Genomic DNA, 27,412 nt, shown 5'->3' with positions numbered 1-27,412 from the left:
ATTCTATATATTAATCCATTCTTCACTGTTATTTCAAAAGCACTCGGACTATAGGGAGCCTCTCTTATGGTCTTCGTTTGAGTTGAGCGATATTCTCATATTATTTCGCCCAAAGGATTACATAATTTTCATCAGAATTGAGCGATAGTTTCATATAGTTTCGCCCGTTGGAATATTGAAGAATGTTGAGTGCTTCGTAGTTCTATGACTGAACATTTATGGTTCTGAGCGAAACATTGTGAGAAACAACTCAAGGTTTAGTCAGTATTTCCCGTTAGGATAAAACTTTTTCATTTATTTTCGTCTAGAAGGAAGCAGGTGACAAAAAGACGCTATGGGGGAAGATAGTGTTATTGCTCTCTCTCTCTCTCTCTCTCCTCTCTCTCTCTCTCTCTCTCTCTCTCTCTCTCTCTCTCTCTCTCTCTCCAGAAGAATCCCAAACTGCGATTTCCCGCCTTTATTTCCCGCCCTCTAGTCTTGGGTAGTGCATTAGCCTCTGTACCATGGCCTTCCACTGTCTTGGATCAGAGTTCTCTTGCTTGAGGGTATACAATGGCACACTGTACTATCTTATATCTCCTCCTTTTATTTGAATTTTTTTTATACTTTATATAAGAAATATTTATTTTAATGTCGTTACTGTTCTTGAAATGATTTATTTTAACTATTCATTACTTCTCATGTATAGTTTATTTCCTTATATGCTTTCCTCACTGGGCTATTTTTTCCTTGTTTAAGCCATTGGGCTTATACTTACTTTACTTTTACTTTTAGAGGTTTATTTCTCGCCCTCCATCAAACACTAAAGGTCTGTTCAGGCGGGCCTTGGTGTATGAAAAAATAATTCCTTTCCAGTTAATATTTTGCTCTGTATCGTTATCAGTTATTTCGCTAGCATTTGTATTCAGGCTTAATAGTTTTCAGGTCAATATTATAATACTTTCTAAAAAGATAAGTCTTCAGGTTTTTCTTGAAGGCAGCCACATTTGTGCTATTCTTGACATCGAGTGGAAGGTCGTTAAAGAGTCTCGGTGCAGCATAACTGAACGTTCTTCCTCCTATTGCATGATTCACACTAATTTCGAATAGTCTATGTGGGTCATCTGCATGTCTAACTCTTACAGTGGCGCTGGTAGCTTCAGGGTAGGGGATCAAGCAATCACGAAGATATTTAGGCTTATCACCTGTAAGTGCTTTGTGAGTCAACAAGCAAATTTTAAATTCAATCCTAGCCTTAACAGGTAACCAATGTAGATCGATCAGTGCAGGAGTTATTCTCTCCCGAAATTTAATGCCTTTTATCAGTCTAGCCGCCCGGTTTTGCACATTTTGAAGCTTCCTTAGTAGTGTATTGGGCAATTTGTAGTACAGAGAATTGCAATAATCAAGCCTTGATATTACATGACTCACCACTAAAATTTTTGTACTGCCCTCTGTTAAATATTTTCTAATAAATGCTATGTTTCTCAGGTGATAGTTACACACTTTCACTGTGTTCACAATTTGGTCCTTCATTGACAAATTACAGTCTATCAGTACATCCAAATTTTTCACAACAGGCACAATCCCAACATCAGCATCACCAATTTTTATACTTTGAATTAACTGGTAATTCTTCAAAGCCACCCTTGTGCCGAAAAACATACATTCTGTTTTATCATCATTTAATTTGAGCTTTTTCCTCTGCATCCATGTTTTTATTTCAGTCATTATCTCATCAATTTTCTTCTTTGTATCTTGTGTTGTTGAAATTGAAAGGTAGAACTGAGTATCATCTGCATATAGTTTAAAGCTCACTTTTTGTTTTTTCAAGATGTGTGATAGCTCGATAGTATATATGTTGAACAAAATAGGGCCCAGAACACTACCCTGTGGTACACCTTTCATAAGAATTCTCTCACTGGATCGGTTTCCAGAAACTTCTACAATAATCTTCCTATTCATTAAGTAACTTCGCAAAAATTCCAGTGCTTCCTCAGTCACTCCAATAGACTTTAAGTCGTCAAGTAAGTACTCGTGCACAACAGTATCGAAAGCAGCACGAAGATCTAACATAATCAAAATTCCACACTTTCCCTCATCAAGAAGACCTATCATATCATTCATTATTGAGCATAAGGTAGTTTCTGTAGAGTGATTAGCTCTGTAGGCCGATTGATTTCCCGGGAATACTTCTAACTCATTAATATGCGCCCATAGTTGCTCACTTATGACTTTTTCAATAAGCTTCGACATGTAGGATAAATTTGAAATGGGCCTATATGAATTTAGCTCGTTTACATCACCTTTTCCTTTGTATATTGGTTTGATCAACGCAGTTTTTTCACAGCTAGGAAAACAGGATTGTGATATATTTAGGTTAATTATGTTCAGGTAAATATTATATTCAACTTGCTTGTTTGGAGCTTCACTTATTGAACTGTTTGGGAAAGGATTGTTTCCACAATATGTATTCTTCATCTCTCTCATAACCTTTAACAAGTCGCACATATTTATTTCCCTAAATTTTATTAACTTCTTACCCGCCTTCACTGGCATAACTGACTGTCCTTCCAAGTGATTTTAGGGGAAACCTCTGTAAATTTGATCAATTTTTTCATTGAAGAATTTAGCAAATTTCTCTGCACAAACATTATCAGGCAAGACATATTTTTGCTTTAATCCCATCAAATCATCTAGGTTTTAGTGAAAGTCCCTCATGTTATTAGTTTTTTTTACTTTCGCCGTTGTAGAATTTTCTTTTTGTTTTTTCCAACAGGATGTTATAGTCATTTCTGGCCTTATTATATAGATTTCTGGATTGTGAGGATTTGGCTCTTTTCCATCTACCTTCCATCTTACGTCTATGTCTTTTTGCCTTTAACAGCTCACTATTATACCATCTAACATTTTCGCTTAAAACTATTTGTTTGCTCTTTATGGGACACATGGTATCATACATTTTTTCAAAATTGTCATTATATTTTTTGGTATAACACCCAACACATTCTCTATCTACCATATGTTCACATTGTGTGTTCTCACAAGACATTTGCGCTACACTAGCTTCAATAAAATTCTCAGCATCAAAATTTTCCCGTTCCCTATATGTGATCCATTTTTTCAATACTCTGATGCAATTTATATTAACATCAAAAGCAATGAGGAGGATAGAAAATCATTGGGTATTATTAATCACCCTGCAAACCCAAAACTGCATTCCCATGTTAATTATAACCTGTTTGAATAGGGAAATTGGAACTCACCAGCCCCAATGATGTGGAACCATACATACATACATATACCAAGGCACTTCCCCCAATTTTGGGGGGTAGCCGACATCAACAAATGAAACAAAAACAAAAGAGGGGACCTCTACTCTCTACGTTCCTCCCAGCCTAACAAGGGACTCAACCGAGTTCAGCTGGTACTGCTAGGGTGCCACAGCCCACCCTCCCACATTATCCACCACATATGAAGCTTCATAATGCTGAATCCCCTACTGCTGCTACCTCCGCGGTCATCTAAGGCATCGGAGGCAGCAGCAGGGCCTACCAGAACTGCGTCACAATCGCTCGCCATTCATTCCTATTTCTAGCACGCTCTCTTGCCTCTCTCACATCTATCCTCCTATCACCCAGAGCTTCCTTCACTCCATCCATCCACCCAAACCTTGGCATTCCTCTTGTACTTCTCCCATCAACTCTTGCATTCATCACCTTCTTTAGCAGACAGCCATTTTCCATTCTCTCAACATGGCCAAAACACCTCAACACATTCATATCCACTCTAGCTGCTAACTCATTTCTTACACCCGTTCTCACTCTCACCACTTCGTTCCTAACCCTATCTACTCGAGATACACCAGCCATACTCCTTAGACACTTCATCTCAAACACATTCAATTTCTGTCTCTCCATCACTTTCATTCCCCACAACTCCGATCTATACATCACAGTTGGTACAATCACTTTCTCATATAGAACTCTTTACATTCATGCCCAACCCTCTATTTTTTACTACTCCCTTAACTGCCCCCAACACTTTGCAACCTTCATTCACTCTCTGACGTACATCTGCTTCCACTCCACCATTTGCTGCAACAACAGACCCCAAGTACTTAAACTGATCCACCTCCTCAAGTAACTCTCCATTCAACATGACATTCAACCTTGCACCACCTTCCCTTCTCGTACATCTCATAACCTTACTCTTACCCACATTAACTCTCAACTTCCTTCTCTCACACACTCTTCCAATTTCTGTCCCTAATCGGCCAAGCTTTCCTTCTGTGTCTGCAACCAGTACAGTATCATCCGCAAACAACAACTGATTTACCTCCCATTCATGGTCATTCTCGTCTACCAGTTTTAATCCTCGTCCAAGCACTCGAGCATTCACCGCTCTCACCACTCCATCAACATACAAGTTAAACAACCACGGCGACATCACACATCCCTGTCTCAGCCCCACTCTCACCGGAAACCAATCACTCACTTCATTTCCTATCCTAACACATGCTTTACTACCTTTGCAGAAACTTTTCACTGCTTGCAACAACCTTCCACCAACTCCATATAACCTCATCACATTCCACATTGCTTCCCTATCAACTCTATCATACGCTTTCTCCAGATCCATAAACGTAACATACACCTCCTTACCTTTTGCCAAATATTTCTCGCATATCTGCCTAACTGTAAAAATCTGATTCATACAACCCCTACCTCTTCTAAAACCACCCTGTACTTCCAAGATTGCATTCTCTGTTTTATCCTTAATCCTATTAATCAGTATTCTACCATACACTTTTCCAACTACACTCAACAAACTAATACCTCTTGAATTACAACACTCATGCACATCTCCCTTACCCTTATATAGTGGTACAATACAAGCACAAACCCAATCTACTGGTACCATTGACAACACAAAACACATATTAAACAATCTCACCAACCATTCAAGTACAGTCACACCCCCTTCCTTCAACATCTCAGCTCTCACACTATCCATACTAGACGCTTTTCCTACTCTCGTTTCATCTAGTGCTCTCCTCACTTCATCTATTGTAATCTCTCTCTCATTCTCATCTCCCATCACTGGCACCTCAACACCTGCATCAGAGTATTGTGTGTCCCATTGACAAAATGCATACACTCACTTTTTGACAAGCTGCTACACTTGGTGTTAACCTGACAACATCCTATTACAGTACACACCTGTGACCTTCTGGTGCATGTTGGAAATCTAATTCTGATTTATTTAGATTTTTCACAGCAATTTCCAGGCTCAGTACCTGTACTGACCCAGCATTGCATACCTCAGCCTTAGTATCAGTTACAATTTCTGATGTGCACCTTTTTTATCTTTTAATAAATGAAGCTAACATTCATGGTCAATTGCATGTATGGCACAGCAACAACAATGGACACATCTCAATCAGACCTCCCAGCCACTGACGTCGTCTTCAGCTTTTTAGCCTGTTGCCGCTAATATCACTCGCAGAAATGGTGCTTATTGTACCATCCAATGCAACTTTTTCCCCATAATAATGGTTTGCAAATTGTCAGATTTTTCCGCAGTAAAAACATAACCCAACGCTAGCGGAGAAACTGGCACAGCCTCTCAGGTGCACAAAACTCGCATTTCACTTTTACCTTGTAGCTGGATTTTGTCACATCTCTCTTATTTTTCTGGTAAATTGTAATTACAGCTGCTTATTCTAACTGTGGCATAGCTGTTTCCTCGTCCCCCTTGATGCCTGCCTCGTTGAACTATCTTTGCTCCCCTTTTTATATGGGATATCTACATTCCTGTGCTGCCTCCTTGAATCTCATTTTTCCAATGTTTCACTAATTTAATTAGATTTCTCAGAGGGTTCTGAAGTATCCTGTTATAGCTTTTGATTCATTATGCCAATGCATTTTCACTTGAATCATCACTGTATTTATGGGTACGCAAACATGTACTCGATGGCTTCCCGCTGGGACCTGTAGATTTATTTCGTTCGCTGTTTCTCCTGTTTGACATCCTGTGAAGAAATTATACCACAAAACTGCTATGTTCGCTGTCTTTGGAGAAATTTTCATTGGTCATCAAAGGCATTGTCTACCCTTAAACCATTCCTAGTGGCTGAAAAGAATTTAGTGTCTATGCTCCTTGTCATTTGTCTTTCCAGAGTAGCCTGATATTCATTACTGCCTCATCGCAGAGGAACTTACTGATTTTTATCCAATGCATAGATTGCTTACAGTGTCTGAAATCCTCTGTTGAGACTTCATATATGATATGCTTACTATTTCCCCTGCCTTGTGCTGGATTATTCCAACCTGCTTGAACTAATGCATGTAGAAGTTTAGATCCATAGCCAGTCTCTCTTCTGCTGTTTCTCATCTTACTAATGTAAGGGTGTAATTCAGCAATCTTCAGTGAAACCCCAACAATCTGTGTAAGTAATATTCCGTCAGTGTACCATGTAGGATACTGTATTGGTATCATTATTATTATTACTAGCCAAGCTACAACCCTAGTTGGAAAAGCAAGATGCTATAAGCCCAAGGGCTCCTATAGGGAAAAATAGCCCAGTGAGGAAAGGAAATAAATAAATGATGAGAATAAATTAACAATAAATCATTCGAAAAACAGTAACGTCAAAACAGGTACAGTATGTCCTATATAAACTATTAACAACGTCAAAAACAGATATGTCATATATAAACTATAAAAAGGCTCTTGTCAGCCAGGTCAACATAAAAACATTTGCTCCAACTTTAAACTTTTGAAGTTCTACTGATTCAACTACCCGATTAGGTAACAGCTATCATAAAACTTCTAGAATACTGTGTAGTATTGAGCCTCATGATGGAGAAACGCCTGTGTATATAGAATTAACTGCCTGCCTAGTATTACGAACAGGATGGAATTGTCCAGGAAGATCTGAATGCAAAGGATGGTCAGAATTATGAACAATTTTGTGCAACATGCATAATGAACTAATTGAATGACGGTGCCAGAGATTAATTTCTACAGTAGATCAGGAATAAGAAATTTTATAGACCGTAAGTTTCTGTCCAACAAATTAAGATGAGAATCAGCAGCTGAAGAGCTGACAGAAGAACAATACTCAAAGCAATGTAGAATGAAAGAATTAAAACACTTCAGAATAGATTGATCACCGAAAATATTGAGTATTTCTCAATAAGCCATTTTTAGTGCAATTAAAGAAGACAGACCTAATGTGTTTCTCAAAAGTAAATTTGCTGTCGAGAATCACACCTAAAATTTTGAAAGAGTCATACATATTTAAAGAAACATTATCAATACTGAGATCCGGAGGTTGAGGAGCCACTGTCCTTGACCTACTTACAATCATACTTTAAGTTTTGTAAGGATTCAACTTCATACCCCGTAATTTGCACCATGCACTAATTTTAGCTAGATCTCTATTAAGGGATTCAGCAACCCCAGATTCTGGGGATGAAATTGATGCAGAGAGTAGCATCATCTGCATATGCAACAAACTTGTTTTCTAGGCCAAACCACATGTCATGTGTATTTAGTATGAAAAGTAATGGGCCAAGAACACTACCCTGTGGAACACTGGATATCACATTCCTATACTCACAATGGTGCCCATCAACAACAACTTTGAGATCTATTACTTAAAAAATCAATAATAATGATAAGAAACGACCCACACACTCCCGACTGTTTGAGTTTAAAAACAAGGGCCTCATGATTAAAAAGGTCAAAGGCAGCACTAAAATCAAGGCCAATCATATGAACTTCTTAACCACAATCAAGGGATTTCTGTACAGCATTGGAGATTGTAAGAAGGGCATCACATGCTACAAGGCCTTTACAGAAACCAAACTGCAGACTAGGGAATAGATGATTACCTTCAACAAACCTATTAAGACGTTTTGCCAGAAGACGTTCAAAAACTTTAGATAATATGGGAGTCATGGAAATTGGGCGGTAATCAGTTGGACTTGAGCTACCACAAACACATTTGCATAGAGTAATATTGCTAATTCTCCAACAAGTGCTAAAAGATCTTTTTGCTAACCTGCGCAAAATAACAGATAACTTTGGAGCTAAGAAATCTGCAGTCTTTATAAAAAAAAAAAAAGGAAAAATACCATTTGGGTCTACACCTTTATAAGCATCAAGGTCCATCAACAGAGCTTTAATTTCATGAGATCAAAAAGCTAAACTAGTTAGTTTAACTTCAGGAAAACAGGAATGAGGAAATTCAAGTTTTTCATTACTCTGTTTACTATAAAAAGCATCAGCCAAAAGGGTTGCTTTTTCTTTTGGACAGTGAGTGACAGCCATCTGGTTCAAGTTGCATCTACACCAAAGAGTGCAGATTTAAGGGTAGACCACCATTTATGTTCCTGAGTTGTACTAGAAAGGGTTTCTTTTATGGTTAAATTGTAGGCTATTCCTTTTCAGTTGAAGCATAAACTCTCTGAGCAAAAGCTGTAAGCTGAATATAGTTATTCCAGGTTAAATCTGAACTATTACCCTTCCAAAGATGATACCTCCTGCTTCCCCAAATAAGCACGTCTACAATCATCATTGAACTACAGTTTGTCCTTCACTTGGTACCTTAGTACACGATGAGTGATATGCCTGTCAATTATGTTGACTAGATTCTCATTCAAAGGGACAACAGAATCAACAGTACTATATAATTGTGACCAATTCAAGCACAAAAGATCATGCAAAATCCTATTCCAGTCTGCTTGGGATTTCATATAAATTTTACAAGAGTATGATACGTCAGGGACAGGCTGCTCGGTCTTCACTACTAATAAAATCAAAGGATGATAAGTCCCGACTGGAGAACCAACCTCACTTGTAACAATGCCAGGGGAGTCAGTGCATACGAGGTCCAAGCAATTACCAGACCTGTGAGTAGCTTCACTTATAGTATTATTATCATGGACTAGATCAAAACTTGAATTGCTGGAGTTTCAGTAACCAGTCAAAATATATTTGCATATTAAACTCATGTTTGAAGGATTCTTGGGTGTTTATAACTTTCTCTTTAAAGAATGACTGAGACAAGGTAAAATGACAACACTCTAGGAGGACAATGCCTTAGAGACTGAGTCTATATACATATGATGAGCACTAAGCCCCGTCTTCTCTCAAGTTAGGACCAGAGAGGGTCAAGCAATGGCTGTTGATGACTCAGCAAGTAGATCTGTCTGTCTGTCTGTCTGTATAGATTGCCTTACCTTGTGTAAGACCAGTAGATCCATATGTTGCCCCAAAACACCCCATCCATACCACACAAAGATAATCAGTTATACAGAATTTAAACAGCTCGTTGAGCGAGATATTTTACTATATATAAGAGAGACATAATCTCTACAAGTTTTGAGTTTCTTAAAAAGAAATCCAGCTAATTTTTACTCCTAAATTTTAGAGCTCCCTCTAGTTATTAGAAAATGTTAACCTTATTAGTTCACACTAATCTAACTATATAGGTTATTTGAATATCAAATTATAGGCTTCTAATGTCAATATTACAACACCAGCTGGAATATTTTTCAGATCATAAGTTAAACTACGTTTTTCATCATCTGTTTAATGTTTGCTTAAATTCTATACTACACTCTACAGCCGTACACACACACACAAACACCATAACCAAAACAGTCATTTATTCCTTTAAATCAAAGTTTACTTGAAATTCTACAAAATATGAATTAAAGTTGGGGAGTTCCTTCACTATCTAAGCTCTGTATAATAATAGAATCTATTGAATATTCCTCATTAGCGATTTTCAACACTTCAAACCAGCAAACAAAATTATTCAGTCATTTAAGCAATCTGTGAAATGCAACCTACTGTTCATGACGTCACTAAAACGTATTTTCTTAATAAAAACACAGATTTAGTCTCTAAAATGTATCCTTTTGATATATTATGTTATATAAACATCTTATAAGCCCTATCTCTATATATTTTCCTGATATATATCTTTAATTTCCCATGAAACAATAAATCTTCTGCCCCGCCTCTCGTAACTAGACATCGTAGCTAGAAACAGTATTATTCTTTCGAATTTGACGTATATATTTAACTTGCGGCCTTTAAAAATAGCCTTTATTTGTTTAGATAAAGAAGTACTATCTTTTATAAGGTTATTTTTGTAAAAACCTAATTTTCTAAGTCATAATTCATCTGATATTCGTATAGGTATTTCCCCCTCCCCCCCTTAGGCCTTCTACGTAATTTCATTCATAAAAACATGATTAGTGACGTCACCTACAACCACCAATCACAACAGAAGACGAATCAGCTAATGAGACAACAGATATTTCCCGCTAAATATACATAAGGCGAGAGATTCTTCTGGTTTATGGGCTGTTGTTGGCAAACAAATAAATAGTGGTAAAGCTTTTGAGCTTTTAATTGAATAAAGTAACTGGTTTCTCGAACAACAGCTCATAAATCGTAGGAACTCTCTCTTTGCGGGATATTACAGTCCTTTGATTGGCTGTATATTCTCAGCTGTGATTGGTTGTTATATTTGTTTACAAACTCACACCTCATGTCTAACATCGTAGCCAAAACTTGGTTGATTATTTCTTAAAAGACGACATATTTATTCTGGTTAAAGAATAGAACAAGATTCATTATTTATTTTATTAGTAAATAAATTATATTTAAAGTTTATTTTTACAGGAAACTATAATTTATCAGTCCTAATTTATCTGCAATACGTATAGATACTTCACTCCTACCGAGACGAATCCATTCATAAAATACTATTGCCTGACGTCACATACTACAACCTATCACAACAGAGAACGTCTCAGCCAATGAGACGACAGATATTTCCCGCTAAAATTGCATAAGGCGAGAGGGTTCCTCCGACTTATGGGCTGTTGTTGACAAAAAAATCAGCTTCACGGGATTCTATTTCGCGCAAACGCTCTAGCTGCTAATGACGTTTTTTTTTCATCCTATTCTGTTTTTCATAAGCGTTTTCATGTAAATTTACGGGTAATTGGGCAGGATTCTTCAACAGCAACTCATAAGATGCCGTTACTCTTGGTGGTACATTCCAGTCCTCTGATTGGCTATATCTTCCTCAGCTGTGATTGGTTATTGCCTTGGTTTCACGCACAAACGAACACACGCATAGAACATCGTACCCAGAAAGTCAGTCGATTATTCCTTCGAATATGACTTATTTATCTAACTTACGGACTTTAATAAGATTCTTTATTTATTTTATTTTAAAATTAATATTAAGACTAAGATTTTTTTTGTAAAATATAATTTTTGAAGCTCTAATTAATCTAAAATACGTATAGGTTTTTTTACCCCTAGGTGACATTGTTTAACATCGTAGCCAATTCGTAGATAAATTATTCCTTCAAAAATACGTATCCATTCAGCTTAAGCAATTGAATAAGATTCATTATCTATTTGATTAGTAAATTAATTATATTTAAAGTTTATTTTTACAGGAAACTATAATTTATCAGTCCTAAATAATCTGCAATACGTATAGATATTTCACTCCTACCGAATCGAATTCATTCATAAAATACTATTATCTGACGTCACATACTAAAACCAATCACAGCAGAGGAAGTATCAGCCAATGAGACGACAGATATTTCCCGCTAAAAATGCATAAGGCAAGAGGGTTCCTCCGACTTATGAGCTGCTGTTGACGAAAAAGTCATATTCACGGGAGCCATTTCGGTCAAACGCTCTAGTTAATGACGTATTTTGTTTTCATAAGCGTTTTAATGTAAATTTACGGGTATTTGGGCAGGTTCCTCCAACAGCAACTCATAAGCTCCCGTTACTCTGGGTGGTACATTCCAGTCCTCTGATTGGCTATATCTTCCTCAGCTCTGATTGGTTATTGCCTTCGTTTCACGCACAAACGAACACACGCATAGAACATCGTAGCCAGAAAGTTAGTCAATTATTCCTTCGAACATGACTTATTTATTTAACTTACGGTCTTTAATAAGATTCCTTATTTATTTAATTTTAAAATTAATAGTATTACTAAGACTACTTTTTGTAAAATTTATTTTTTCAAGCTCTAATTAATCTAAAATGCGTATAGGTTTTTCTACGGCTTTACCCACAAACGAACACACACACATTTAACATCGTAGCCAAAAGAACAGTCAATTATTCCTTCGAATATGACTTATTTATCTAACTTACGGCCTTTAATAAGATTCTTTATTTATTTTGTTTTGAAATTAATAATATTACTAAGATTATTTTTTGTGAAATTCAATTTTTTAAGCTATAGGTAGTCTAAAATACGTATAGGTTTTTTTTTATTCATGAATACGAGTGTCTGACGTCACATACAACCAGCCAATGAGACAACAGATATTTCCCGCTATAAATGCATAAGGCGAGAATATTTTGTAATACCATATACGCAGAAAACTGTAATTGTTAAACTATTTTTGTTTAATTAAAAGACATTCAATTAAAGTATTCTTACATTTATAATGCATACACCTTTCTCCTTTCTGTATTTAAGTAAATACAATGAGTTATGGATAATGACGTCATCAATCAAAAATCAATAATAGCTATGAATAATGACGTCATGAGTCAAGAACCAATTACGAGCTCGATAGTTAATGACGTCATTATCAAAGCAACCAATCACAGCACATAACCTTCCCACTAGACGAGCTTAACACGGGGGCTTATGAAATGCTATGCTGACTTATGGAACCCATTTTAAATATATCAGACATATAATAATGTATGAAGGAAAGCAAATACATTAATGTATACTGTACTGTGAATGTGTTTTTAAATAATAATTATGCATACGTATCAACACAATTGTTTCCTGTTGCACTGGAATAACTAATCTCTTTCATATGGATTATAAATCATAATTTGATGTTCTATTGGTCATTTATTCATAATATAATGCACATTTAATCAAAATTGGTTGATTTTTATATTGTTCTTCCATGTGTACGTAGATTGAACAATAAGCTAAGCTATGAAATTATGTCAGCCATAAATGAAAAATTATAGTGTACTCTATAATGGATGAAGATAATTTGTGTGACTTGTGCAAAGATGAAGAAGATACTACTGAACATTTATTTCTATGTCCAAAATTAGGACAGCTAATGAATGTAGACATAAGATTAGGTACACTGAAAAATCCTAGCAGGGGTCTAGCTGCATTTATAGGTAGGGCAATGCATATAAAAGAAGAATTTAAGAAGTCAAAACTGATGATAGCAAGGTGTTATCCTATTCAATTTCAAGGTAGAAGGGAATAAAAGTAAAGATTGAGAATCACATTACGGTATTAACTTATTTAAGGCACAGGTAATATAAACTTATTAACAATAATAAGAATAAGCTTAGAGGCTTTGCACCTATCACTTATTTTGCGGAGTGAGTAATAAGGAACCAGGAATGAACCAGGAACCTGAACCTGAACAGATTATTAGACCAAAACATAACAAACAATCTATAAAATAAATATCATTCTGGAAAATATCAATAAAGATGTTTTAATATTATTATTTTTATTACTAATATTATAACATGTAATAGTAGTTTGAATAATACAATGAATATATGTATAACATTTCTCAATTCTAAAACAGAACGCAACCTAAACCACTTTGTTGTTCAACAGACGACGCTTATAAATGTAAACAAAGTGAGTGCCGGGTGAGAAAGCCACGCTGTTTAATTCAACTTTAACCTGGTCATTAGGTAATTTTGGTATTTTATGCCCTTTTCAGCATCCTGCGTAATTCCTAGGGACATGCTTGAAACGTAATTTAAATGAAATGCATATATTTGGGATTTTGTGTGTGAAATTTAAGAGCTATAATTCCGTATGTCCTATTAATGATTGTCCCAAATTGTGGTGTATGTAGGATAGCGGACACCTGCATGTACACTTATGGCTAACTTAGAATACGGCATTAGGTAAGTAGGGGGTAGTTTATAGTGCTACGGCCAAGCGTCCTAATTTGCTTATTATCGCTCCGACTGTTATCTTGTATAGAATAACAACGTTTGGAAATGGTCTGCGGATCTTAAATATGATTGTGTAAGGGGGGGTCCAGGGGGGGGCGTAGCCCCCTGGGTAAGGACATGGCTTTTAGCATAGGTTAGGTGGGTTTTTTAAGTTAGCTTCTCCCGTCGTATTCGTAGGTAAGGAAACTGTTGGGTAAGGGGGGGTCCGAGGGGCGAAGCCTCCCTGGGTAAGGATACAACTTTTAGCATAGCTTAGGTGGTTTTTTTTAATTTAGCTTCTCCCGCCGAAATCGTTTTTAGAACGACGGCCACAGTTCAGAATATTCCCGTTTTCGACGGGATCTGGCCGTCACCCTACGAAGGCTCCTAAGTAGGTAAGGACATAGCTTGTAGGTTAGGTTAGGGGGAAAAGTTTAGGTAAGTTGATGTCCATTCTTAACTCATGAGGAACTGGCTGCTGATATACAAAGGCTCCAACCATTATTTCCCTTGCAAATAAATAGTTAATAAGATATACCCCAATATATCCTACAGTAATGGGGCCAGTCAGTGGGAACCATGGGTTTAGGGTAGGCGAGACTTACTGGCGAATGGATGATTAATGGTAAAACTAATTTTTTTTATATATACGTTATTCTCTGGGACGCATAATAAATCCACGAAAAATTGCACAAAATATGGGGATCCTCTTCCCCTGAAATGTATATTTCATTCATTAGGTCATGTCTTGTGTGTTGGAGGTTTCGGAGCCTTTGTATATCAGCGGCCAGTTCCTCCAGCGAGCATAAAATATAGACACCGACTAAACTAAACTGACCTCTCTATGACAAAAATTAAGGCTGTTAGAGCAATTTAAAAAAAAAATATACTGCAAAATGTGCTTGAAAAAAAATAACCACTGGGGGTTAAGGGTTGGAAAGTTCCAAATAGCCTGGGGGTAAAAGTGTTAAGTAATGAGGCCATGCCCTTTTAATCTATATTAAGTGGGTGTGACCAGGTTATTTAAGTTTCCTTTATTTTATTATTCCTGTGTTCCACCGACCTAAAGCTGTGTCGTCCTAAGAGGTTACTATAGGAGAGGTGTAGCTCTCTCTCTCTCTCTCTCTCTCTCTCTCTCTCTCTCTCTCTCTCTCTCTCTCTCTCTCTCTTCCCCGTAAGAATACCCAGCTCTCTTAGGTAAGGTTAGGTTAGGTTGAATTTGATACAGCTTGAGATTTGCCTACATACTGTAGTTGAAATCAATTCATACAATATGTACTGTACTGAAAAAGATTGTCTCTCACACAGAAGTAAACTTAAGTCAACTGAAATCTTATGTAATATAGACTTTTATTCAAATCTGTATTTTGTTCCTACATGAGTACAAACGCTTGTCGTTTAATATGGATATGATATCAGCAAAGTTGGAACTTGGGTGTTAAGATTTTCAACAAGGTGTCGGTAGTTTCTGGAGGGTAGAGGAGTCCCGCCCCTCCCTGTCAGCTAACCGAATAACGACTGACTTTAGCCTCCAAGACGTATATATGTGCGCTAAGTGTTCCACATTTGGCTCTTAGTTTTACATTTTCTTTTTCAGGCTGTATAAGTAATGTAATTATTATTATTATTATTACTTGCTAAGCTACAACCCTAGTTGGAAAAGCAGGATGCTATAAGCCCAGGGGCTCCAACAAGGAAAATAGCTCAGTGAGGAAAGGGAACAAGGAGAAATGAAATATTTTAAGAAGAGCAACAACATTAAAATAAATATCACTTTATAAACTATAAAAACTTTAACAAAACAAGAGGAAGAGAAATAAGATATAAAATAGAACAGTGTGCCCGAGTGTACCCTCAAGCAAGAGAACTCTAACCCAAGACAGTGGAAGACCATGGTACAGAGGCTATGGCACTACCCAAGACCAGAGAACAATGGTCTGATTTTGGAGTGTCCTTCTCCTAGAAAAGCTGCTTACCACAGCTAAAGAGTCTCTTCTACCCTTACAAAGAGGAAAGTGGCCACTGAACAATTACAGTACAGTAAGAAGAATTGTTATGTAATCTCAGTGTTGTCAGGTGTACGAGGACAGGGGAGAATATGTAAAGAATAGGCCAGATTATTCGGTGTGGGACTGTATAGGCAAAAGGAAAATGAACCGTAACCAGAGTGAAGGATCCAATGTAGTACTATCTGGCCAGTCAAAAGACCCCATAACTCTCTAGTGTAGTATCAAAATGGGTGGCTGGTGCCCTGGCCAACCTACTACCTACTAAATGGAGAAACCATGTTTAGGCATGCAGTCATGCCCAGGAATATTTGTCAGGCGGTGCGTAACAGTCATGAGCAAGTTGTCCGTGTAGATTCCCATCTGCTGTGCCCTTTATGCAGAGGTCATGACTGCTTACAGTCTCCGTCATATGAGAAATGTAAGTCATTGTCCTCCTAGTGGCAGGAGTATAAATATTTTGGTGTAAAGACGAGAGAGAGAGAGAGAGAGAGAGAGAGAGAGAGAGAGAGAGAGAGAGAGAGAGAGAGAGAGAGAGAACCAAGCAAATCAGATTCTTCTCCTTTTGAGTCATCCTCGTTGTATAAGAAATCCGCAGGGCCCCATCATTCTCCTGGTTGAACTCTGGCTTCTGATCCTTCGCTGTCGGTGTCCTCCAAAGGGAAGGCGACAAAGGATGACGATACTTATGTAACCTTAAGGCAAGCCCAGAGCGATTTGCGTTTACCTGTCTTCCATAAAGACACAAGTACAGTACTGTACCCATTCTCCTGTAGGTGAACCTAAGACATAGTTCTTTGAAATGACGATGCAGACATGGGCGATGTCCTAAGGAAATTATGGCCTTCCTTAGGTTAGAGGCTCTGGCTTCGAGAAACGTCCTAATTAGCCAGAGCTCGGTTCTTTTTTTTTTCCACACAAAGAAGTAGAAGGAACGGCGGAAAAGTAGAGGAACTCCACCAAGGACTCACTTTTCCGTTGTGCTGTCATTTTTTATATATCTGTAACACCAGGACCAACCCCAATAAATATAGCTATGACTGTCTTAAAACCATCCTTTAAGTAGATCCCTATACCTCAAAAAGCTAGGGTATCAACAATGCAGTCTATTAAAAGAGCAATGGATTCACTACAACTCTCACATCCCTGTTTTGCCCAGTGCATAAGGGGAATGGGTAGAAGGGGAGCTATAACCCATTATGGTAGGCAAAGGGCATTACTACAGGGCAGAGAACTGGACAGTGGAGGTCCTCAGACACTGATACCACTTCCCGTTCTCTAACTCTCGTTCTCCTCTCGCTCAGACTGTGGCAGCAAGATTGTCGTCATACCACCAGAATTCTCAGAAAGATGCGATTCTTCAAGGAAAAGCCCAAAAGATGATGGGAAAAGATGCAATACAATTAGTCTTGGATGGGTCTCCAGGCTTCTACTGTTGTCTATTCCTAATGGAAAAATCAACAAGAGGTTGGAGACCTGCAATTGACCCTTCCACCATGAACAAGTTTATATAACAAAATGTATTCAAGATTGATATAGCAAGCACAGTAAGAATGGCCATCGGGGAGAATGATTATAAGCTCTCTGGACCTGAGAGATGCATGTTCCCAGATCCCTGTTCATCAATCTTCAAATTAACCCTTTTACCCCCAAAGGACGTACTGGTACGTTTCACAAAACCCATCCCTTTACCCCCATGGACGTACTGGTACGTCCTTGCAAAAAAAAGGCTATAAATTTTTTTTTTTTCATAATTTTGATAATTTTTTGAGAAAATTTAGGCATTTTCCAAGAGAATGAGACCAACATGACCTTTCTATGACAAAAATTAAGGCTGTTAGAGCAATTTAAAAAAATTATACTGCAAAATGTGCTGGGAAAAAAATAACCCCCTTGGGGTTAAGGGTTGGAAATTTCCAAAGAGCCTGGGTGTAAAAGGGTTAAAAGTTCTGTGCTGTGGAGAGTTGACTGCCTCCTAAGTATTCATTCTAGTTTTCACAAGCATATCTGCTTTGGAGAATGCCAATGGGATTCGGCCACTGATATACCTGGACGATTGGCTAATCCTTACATTCTCATGGAGGCAACTCCTTCAACATCAGAACAAACTTCTCTCCTTCTGCCATGATCTGGGGATCGTGGTAAATCTAGAAAAATTCAGCATCATACCCTAACAGAGGATGGAATATCAAAAGATGTTAGTGGACAAGTCTTTCCATCTTATAATTGGGTTCCAAGAGTCACAGGAGTAGCATGCCATTTTCTACGCCATTAACATTTCCCAGCACGTCAGCAGTACTTACTGGATCATCTGTCATCATCAGAGAAACTCATCCCTTACTGCAGTTTACATCAGCAGTCACTTGAGTGATGTCTGAGGAAATGATGGTCACCAATGAAACAAGAAGTGATGTCTGATCAAGATGGATGGCTGAGGGATATGAATCTCTCGAAAGGAGTGCCCTTCACCAGTGCTGCTTCTTTTTTTCTATGTTTTAAAAGAAAGTTCAGGTGTCCATTTAAGGAGCCAGTTCATCGCAGGTCGCTAGTCACAAGAAGAAAAAAGCCTGCACATCAACCTTCTGGATCTGAAAGCAGCGTTCTTGACACTGCAGTCATTCTAATAAGATCTGATTGGTCACTCTGTTGATTGGATGAGCAACAACACCACCTGTAGTAGTATATGTCAAAAAGAAAGGAAGTACAGTACTGTATGTTTCAAAGCACCTCATCAAGTTGGCGATGCTGGCTAATGAGTAGGCACTGAAGAAAGCAGTCGAATTGTCGGGAATAGTCATTCCCAATAAAAGTAATGTTATCGTAGACACCCTAAGTCGACAAGGAAAAGTGGTCAGATTGGAATAGTCCTTTAATCCTCAAGGGGTGAGGAGCCTATTGACTTATTTTTGCATCCCAATGATCTGCCTCCTTGTGACGAGACTCCACAAGAAGCTCCAAAGTTCCTGATCACCAGTTCTGGATCAGGCAGTGTCATTAGAGGATGCATTTTAATATCCAGGGGCTGGCCTGGACGTCTATGCTTTCCACCGAATTTACGGAAATACAGTGCAATTAATAAACTAACCGATTTCCTTAGAGTAACATGGATTGATGAAATGCCATCAATGCTTTTTTATCAGATATTATTTCATAGTATTCTTCGTGAATACATGTTTAGACATATATGTGGAAGATCTGCAGATAGAGGATCCATTTAGAATGATTGATAAGTAGGATATTTTATGAGGAATTTTATTCTTGTGCCGTATCTAGACTTTGAAGGCAAAGACTACACAAGTTGACATGGCATTTTACAAACTTAAATAATTCAAGTCTGCATTTAGTATTGGCCTTTTACATACTGTAAACTCTCATAGACAGCCTTTTAAAAAATTTTCCTTGGACCAAATGTATTTGAAATCAGCTTCATTAATCAAGGGATCTTAGCTTGAGAGTTTTCATATTGTAGAATATCAGGAAGGCAACGTTTAGGAAAGGGTATAGTTTTGTAACCCTTTATATTTTAAAAATTCAAATCTAGATTCACTGAAAATTATACTAGGAAGTTCCCAACGAGATAATCTTTTATTTGACAGTCTGTTCTAAGACATTTCCCCTTAGAAATAAATGAGAAGTTCATTTTAATGGAAGCCTTTGTAGCTATCTACATTAATTCTGTAATATTCTGATCACTAACCATATACTGTATGATGGGCAAATTCACAATCATAGATTCCTTGTTCTTCTTTTTCTCTGATTGAGAAAGTCTCCCATTCGTGGTTATTATATGTTGGTAGTATTGATTTTATTTCAGGCTCTGTATGGATTTCCTTCGGTTGTTTGAGAGCTTTTTTCTTGAAAAGATGAGACTGAAGGATTTTGTGCCAAAAGTAGACTATAGCATTTCTAGACCAGAATCTCTTATAATTTACACTTGATATCCTGCAATAGACTTGTTGTTTTTCCCTTCAAGAAGGATAGCAGGGTAGTCTAGGATTATTTTGCTATAGTGCTTCATTAATAGATCTAATATCCTATAAATTTTGCTGAAATTTTAAACAAGAATCTATTGGGTCATATGTAGTAGTTTCTGATGCCCATGTATCACCAAGCCATGTCAGTTTTATCTTTTTTGGTTTCCTGGTTGGTTCTCTGGTCGTCCCTTTGATTCATGGATATTTTGTATTTGAAATACTCTTCATACTGATCCCAGAGTTTCAAGACTTGGAAAACCCAATGTTAGTCTATATATTGAATTGGTTACTTCGTACATACATACATACATACATACATACATATACCAAAAGCACTTCCCCCAATTTTGGGGGGTAGCCGACATCAACAAATGAAACAAACAAAAAAGGGGACCTCTACTCTCTACGTTCCTCCAGCCTAACCAGGGACTCAACCGAGTTCAGCTGGTACTGCTAGGGTGCCACAGCCCAACCTCCCACATTATCCACCACAGATGAAGCTTCATAATGCTGAATCCCCTACTGCTGCTACCTCCGCGGTCATCTAAGGCACCGGAGGAAGCAGCAGGCCCTACCGGAACTGCATCACAATCGCTCGCCATTCATTCCTATTTCCAGCACGCTCTCTTGCCTCTCTCACATCTATCCAACTTCGTGACTAGGTTTATTACCAAGTCATGTCAATTTTATCTTTTTTGGTTTCCTGGTTGGTTCTCTGGTTGTCCCTTTGATTCATGGATATTTTTTATTTGAAATACTCTTCATAATGACCCCAGAGTTTCAAGACTTGGAAAACCCAATGTTAGTCTATACATTAAATTGGTTATTTGTGACTAAGGAATATCTTTTATGGAAGTGTTATGGATGCCATTAGTTAGTAGTACAGTACCTTACGTGATTCAATATTGCTAACCCATCTGGATGAATAATGATTAGTAATGAAAAGAGTCGGTAAAACTGTACTGTAATTATTTATCCTGATGTCATATATTTAGTGTGGATAAATCTCCTTTCATATTTAATACCACAAATTTATATTCGGTCATGTGGCTGATAAAGAAAAGCCTTTTTGCTCTAAATCCCATAAAATCAGAAGATGAAGAAAAATTGTTTAATATTTAACCCTTTAAGAGGAAATTAGTCATCAAAAAGTTAGTGGTATAATTTAATAAAGGCTTTTTTGTATATTCTTGGAATTATTTTTATGCTATGCTAATATATACGGCCCCTCATAAGCCACATTAATACTGTACTATGCTATTGTTCATTTAACCCTTTTACCCCCGGGGTATTTGGAAATTTCCAATCCTTAACCCCCAGGGGGTTATTTTTTTCCCAGCACATTTTGCAGTATAGTGTCTTTAAATTGCTCTAACAGCCTTAATTTTTGTCATAGAAAGGTCAGGTTTGTCTCATTCTCTTGGAAAATGCCCGAATTTTCTCAAAAAATTATCAAAAAATATGAAAAACTAATTTTTATAGCATTTTTTTGCAAGGACGTACCGGTACGTCCATGGGGGTAAAGGGATGGCTTTTGTGAAAAGTACCAGTACGTCCTTTGGTGGTAAAAAGGTTAAGCTGTTTTGTATGTGCATTTTCTAATTTTTCTTTATATTCCAGGTTACTTGTTAAATATGATCCAGCAAGATATGAACTTTTATGCAAGTGAAGTGACCTAACCCAAGCTAGTTTTGGAAAGGAACATACAAGTAATGTTTGCAAGAACATTAATTTTTTATGATGGCTCAATAACGGTGTATTCGGTGTTCTGAAGAAAGAACAGGTAAATATAATCGATCAGTAAGTAGCTGATGTTTTTATTCTTTCAATGAAAATATACATTTAGCGATTAAATCCTATTTAAAATAGAAATTTCTTATTGCTTTTGTACAATACTAGATAACCATGATGTATTTTTTTATATTTGTTGAATTGGGAACCACTTTATTTTAATTCTCTTTCCCATAAATTTCATTGCAAGATAAGGTTTGTGTTCTACTTTACATTGTGGTGATTTTTAAAATATTTTCTAGTATTTGATGACTAGCATAGTTGTATTCTAGATTTATACAGTATACTATGTGAATAAGTACAGATCAAGTGCTGTATTTACTGTAGTACGGCACAGTGATACAGTATTGTTATAGGGATTAATTACGGTTTTTAGGTACAGTATAGTGAATTACTTTGAGGTAGGGGTTGATGATATGCCTGATGTGTAAGGGATGAAGCATTTTCCTTTAACCCTTTTACCCCCAAAGGACGTACTGGTACGTTTCACAAAAGCCATCCCTTTACCCCAATGGACGTACCAGTACGTCCTCGCAAAAAATGCTATAAGATTCTGTTTTTTCATATTTTTGATAATTTTTTGAGAAAATTCAGGCATTTTCCAAGAGAATGAGACCAACCTGACCTCTCTATGTCAAAAATTAAGGCTGTTAGAAGAGCAATTTGAAAAAAATATACTGCAAAATGTGCTGGGAAAAAAATAACCCCTTGGGGGTTAAGGGTTGGAAATTTCCAAGTAGCCTAGGGGTAAAAGATTTAATAATCCATTCTTCTTTTTTTAACCCAAGCCTGGAATTTGTATACAGTGAGCCCTCGTTTATCGCGGTAGATAGGTTCCAGACCCGACCGCGATAGGTGAAAATCCGCGAAGTAGTGACACCATATTTACGTATTTATTTAACATGTATATTCAGACTTTTAAAACCTTCCCTTGTACGTAGTACTGTTAACAAACTACCCTTTAATGTACAGAACACTTAATGCATGTACTACAGTACCCTAAACTAAAACAGGCACAAATATTAAAGGTGATTTTATATCATGCGTTTCCTAAACACGCCATAAAGCACGATAAAAAATGGCAACCACTGTTTTGTTTACGTTTATTTCTGATCATAATGAAGAAACAAACGCATTTACACATCTGTGTATAGGTTAGTTTTTGCATCGATTATAGTGATTATTCAGTACAGTATGTTGATTTTGTTATTACTAATGTTTTACTTAATTTTTCTTAGGACTTCCAAATGAAATGTTTTTCTTTATGACGCCGCCTGAAACGACGGCGTCATAAAGTACGCTCAGTAAACAAACGAAGGCATTTAACGCGCATGATGAAAGTGATAAATAATGATATTACAGTAAAAGCTTTTAGAAAATGTTATTACAAATATTATTTACCGTATCTATATAAAATCATACATACGTAGCAAAGCAGGAAAACATTTTAAGAGAGAGAGAGAGAGAGAGAGAGAGAGAGAGAGAGAGAGAGAGAGAGAGAGAGAGAGAGTTGTCTTACGTACGTAAATGTAAATTTTAAACAAAAAAAATTGCCCCATTTCATATAAAATAGGTTATTACAAATATTTTACTTTATCATATTACAGTAGTCTGTATAATACTGTAAAGTTCAGTACAGTATGTTGTTGTTTTAGTTGTGGCGATGAAATTCTCACGAAAGAAAAACACGGCATTCATTACAACAGCTGATTCTCTCTCTCTCTCTCTCTCTCTCTCTCTCTCTCTCTCTCTCTCTTCGTGTTATACAATACTTACATATAGATGAAGAAACTAAAATTAGTTTTCTTAGTGTCAATTAAATACGAAGCGAAAAAATTATGCCGACTTTACATCCATTTCAATCGTTGCTAAAAATACGGCATTCGATTTCATCAGCAAACCACTATTTTTTGGGAAACATCATTTTGTTCTAGAAAATTGTTTCTCTTTAAATAGTTAATTGCACATTAAGAAAGCGTGTACTTTTGTTTTTAAATTTCGGGTGCGTTTTAAAAATTGAGTATTGTTGACTTCTTTTTGTTTTACTTTTGGCTGTGATTAGATCAGCTGACGTCTAGCTGCCGCTCTTGAGAGTGTACGGATACACTAACAAAGTATCGTTTATACCATTTCTTAACTTATTCAAACCGTCTACAGTATACAGTTGATATTACATAAGCACCAATGTGTCATAACCTATAAAATTTTTTTGTTTATTACATTTAAAACAACACACACACACGCACTCTCTCTCTCTCTCTCTCTCTCTCTCTCTCTCTCTCTCTCTCTCTCTCTCTCTCTCTCTCTCTCTCTCTCTCTCTGGGCTACTTTTCACTACCTCCCATTCCTTACCCCTCTCTATCTCTCTAACAAATGATATCTTTGTTGCTCCTCAAAGTTTCATTTATATTGAAATCAATCATGATTCAATTTTCCTTACTTTCTCCAATCTCGCACCATCGGTCACATCGCGGTATTTTCGAAATTTCCGGAAAATCCGCGATATATGTATATACATGCGTTATGAAAAAAATCCGCGATGGTCGAACCGCGAAGTAGCGAGGGCTCACTGTAAAGGTGAAAGTCATGTGGTAATTGATTTTTAGCTGAAAATAGTCATCTTTGGGCCTAAAAATTGACAGTTATGACGTGATTTTAGAAGGGAAGGTAAGATCGACTGGCTTTTTACCTCTTCCTTAGGGTGCAGCAGTTACTCTGGTATGTGCTTGACCGGACGATAGATGCATTTGAGCCACATGATCAAGCAACGTTTCTTAGCAATAAGTTTGTTCAGAATTATTTCCCTTATCCTCCTGGATGAAGGGGAGGATAGACAACTGTATGCAGCCGCGTTCTCATATGACCGTACATTTAACCCTTTTACCCCCAAAGGACGTACTGGTACGTTTCACAAAAGCCATCCCTTTACCCCCATGGACGTACCGGTACGTCCTTGCAAAAAAATGCTATAAAAATTAGTTTTTCATATTTATTGATAATTTTTTGAGAAAATTCAGGCATTTTCAAAGAGAATGAGACCAACCTGACCTCTCTATGACAAAAATTAAGGCTGTTAGAGCAATTTAAAGAAAATATACTGCAAAATGTTCTGGGAAAAAAATAACCCCCTGGGGGTTAAGGGTTGGAAATTTCCAAATACCCCGGGGGTAAAAGGGTTAAGCAACATATCCTAACTTGATTATTATAATTCATCTAAATTGTTTTAATATTATCCTTTCCTTAATATTTGTTCATGTTAACTTCATTAAAATAATTAATCTTTTCACGTTCACAGTACAGGATGGTACATTCTGTGAAGATCTGGATGCAAAGGATGGTCAGAGTTATGAAAAATCTTATGCAGCATGCATAAAGAACTAACAGAACAACAGTGCCAGAAATTAATACCTGTACACGTTTTAGTTCACGTTTTTGTTTTCCTCTGACATTCCCTTTTTCACATCTGTTTTCCTTTGTTTTGGAAAGAATTTCATCACGTCAAAGAGGCAAAGACAACGAAAACATCTCGCTATGTCGTTTATAATGCTTCCATAATGATAAAATCACTGACTTCAATTATACAGGTATAGGTTCTTCCTTGATCTACCAGTCCATAGTAGGGACTTATCCTAACATATACCTCATCTTCATGTCTATGAGTCATCACTTTTGTTTCTATTCAGTACCAAAGTTCTTAGACATTTCCCAGGAATGTAAACCTGCCAGTTGGTTTTAAGACTTCTCCCTCCTAAGGGTAAAACTGATATTAAAGAACGATGGTTTGTATTCGTGTAGGAACAAATCATTAGTTTTTGGAGTAATTTGTATTTTTAAACATACTTACCTGGTAGTTATATATATATAGCCTAGTCCCTGACGTCACGGCAGAATTTCAAAACTCGCGGCAATCGCCGATTGAGTAGCCAGGTGTACCACCTGTGCGCCCTCTACCCAAGTACCTGGAACCATTCCAACTATTCCTCAGATCTTCCCTGCCGCCTCACCGGTGACATCGTTGGAATTTCGCTCGCTGTAGCCTGTGTTATTTGCAGTTATTTTGGTGAAGTACACTTTGGCTTTGGCTTTCGCTCGTTTTGGATTTGTTTTTTGGTATTTTCTTGGCCCGATTAGATATTGTTGTTTTGACCTTTGCTTGTTTTGATCTCTCTTTCGATTTTTTCATAATGTCTGACTCTTCTTCGAGTATTAGAAGGTGTGTGAGAGGTTGTAAGACCCGGCTTGCTAAAGCCTCTCTAGATCTCCACTCCATTTGTGTGAAATGTAGTGGTAAATGTTGCGAATTGGATGATCGTTGTGATGAAAGTGTAATTCTGACTGAGAGTGAGTGGTTGGAGTATGATTGCTACACTCATAAGCTTGAAAGGGATAGGATCAGGAGAAGTTAAAGTTTGTCTCGTTCTTCTAGGGATTGTTCCCCTCCCCGTGATAACGAACCTATTGATCCTTCCCCTGTAGTGGTAGTTCCAGATCCCACTACTGTTAAAGCTAATGAACCAACTCTTAAGGACATGATGGTGGCCATTCAAGCCCTGGGCAAGAGAGTGGAGTCGCTCGCAGCAGATATAACTAAATTATGGTCCGATGTGAAAGAGTTAAAGAGTGCAAGTGTCGGTGCTAAAGTCAGTGCAGTGGAGGGTGCGGCTGTTCGGACCTGTCATTTTCCTAGCCCTAGACCTCTTCCAAGCTCCCAACCCCTGGGAGAAGAAATGTCGACGGGAAGGCGAGAGGTGTTAGCTCCCGAGCAGTCGTCCCCTCAAGCGTACCTGTTGACGCTTCGCAGGACGCTCGCCCTCGCCATGGGAAAGGCGAGGTAAAAGTGTTTTCTTCTTCGTCGGATGACGCAGCGCCCAGACAGGGCTGCCGTCTTACATCGAGACCTCTCAAGAGAAGATTTCCGCTGTTGAGTAGCGTCGTGTTATGACGCCTCAGGCGCCTGGTTGCAGCCATTGGAGCATTTTTCTTCCTGCTCCGAGGAAAGTTCTCCTGCCAAGCGGCCATCTACTTCGGTAGGAGATAAAAGGAAGTTGGAAGATGTCAGGCGGCCATCCCCATCGGTTGGAAATAAACAGTTATCGGAGGCTGGTATGATCTCTGTACATGCTCCTCCTCCCCCTTCGGATTGGTACTCGTCTCCTGAACGTTCTGCGGTTTCCTTGAGTGATGTGGAGGGAGAACTAGTTGAGGAAGCAGCGTCTCCTGTTTGTCCACAGCAGCAAGTTGCTCCGAATTTAAGTGTACTGCAAGATATGCTGCAGAAATTCTCCTCCCTCATGAAGGTCTACCAGCCCACAGACAAGAAGAGAGTTGCTTGCCAAGACGCCGAGCGTCAAGAATCTTCACGCCTTGACGCCAAGCGTCAGAAAGCTAAGCGTCGAGAAGTTGAACATCATGCCAAGCGTCGGGAAGCTGGAAGTCATGACGCCGAGCGTCAAGAAGTTGGACGTTGGGACGCCGAGCGTCAAAACCTCGGACGTCATGAAACCGAACGTTGAGATCGCGGACGTCATTGCTTCGAGCGTCAAGGTTTGAAACACCGTGACGCCAGGCGTCATGATATTGGACGCCATGACGCCAGAAGTCAGGATAAAATGGGAGTTGACTCCAAGGAAGCAGGACGTCTCTACTTCG

At 37.8% G+C, this 27,412-nt stretch overlaps 1 long non-coding RNA gene across 2 annotated transcripts in view; it reads left to right on the top strand.

The window, feature by feature from the left end:
- Positions 1-13,667: 13,667 nt before the first annotated feature.
- LOC137638375 (uncharacterized) overlaps positions 13,668-27,412 on the top strand; it is a 42,525-nt gene continuing 28,780 nt past the window's right edge. For both annotated transcript variants that reach the window (XR_011044124.1, XR_011044123.1), the window contains exons 1-2: positions 13,668-13,743; positions 21,593-21,755. This is a non-coding gene — a long non-coding RNA (uncharacterized lncRNA). The remainder of the gene's footprint in view (positions 13,744-21,592; positions 21,756-27,412) is intronic.

This window comes from Palaemon carinicauda, chromosome 3 (assembly GCF_036898095.1).
Source record: "Palaemon carinicauda isolate YSFRI2023 chromosome 3, ASM3689809v2, whole genome shotgun sequence".
NCBI lineage: Eukaryota > Metazoa > Arthropoda > Malacostraca > Decapoda > Palaemonidae > Palaemon > Palaemon carinicauda.
The sequence above is the reverse complement of the archived record's forward strand: the minus strand, read 5'-3'. Positions and strand labels throughout refer to the sequence as shown.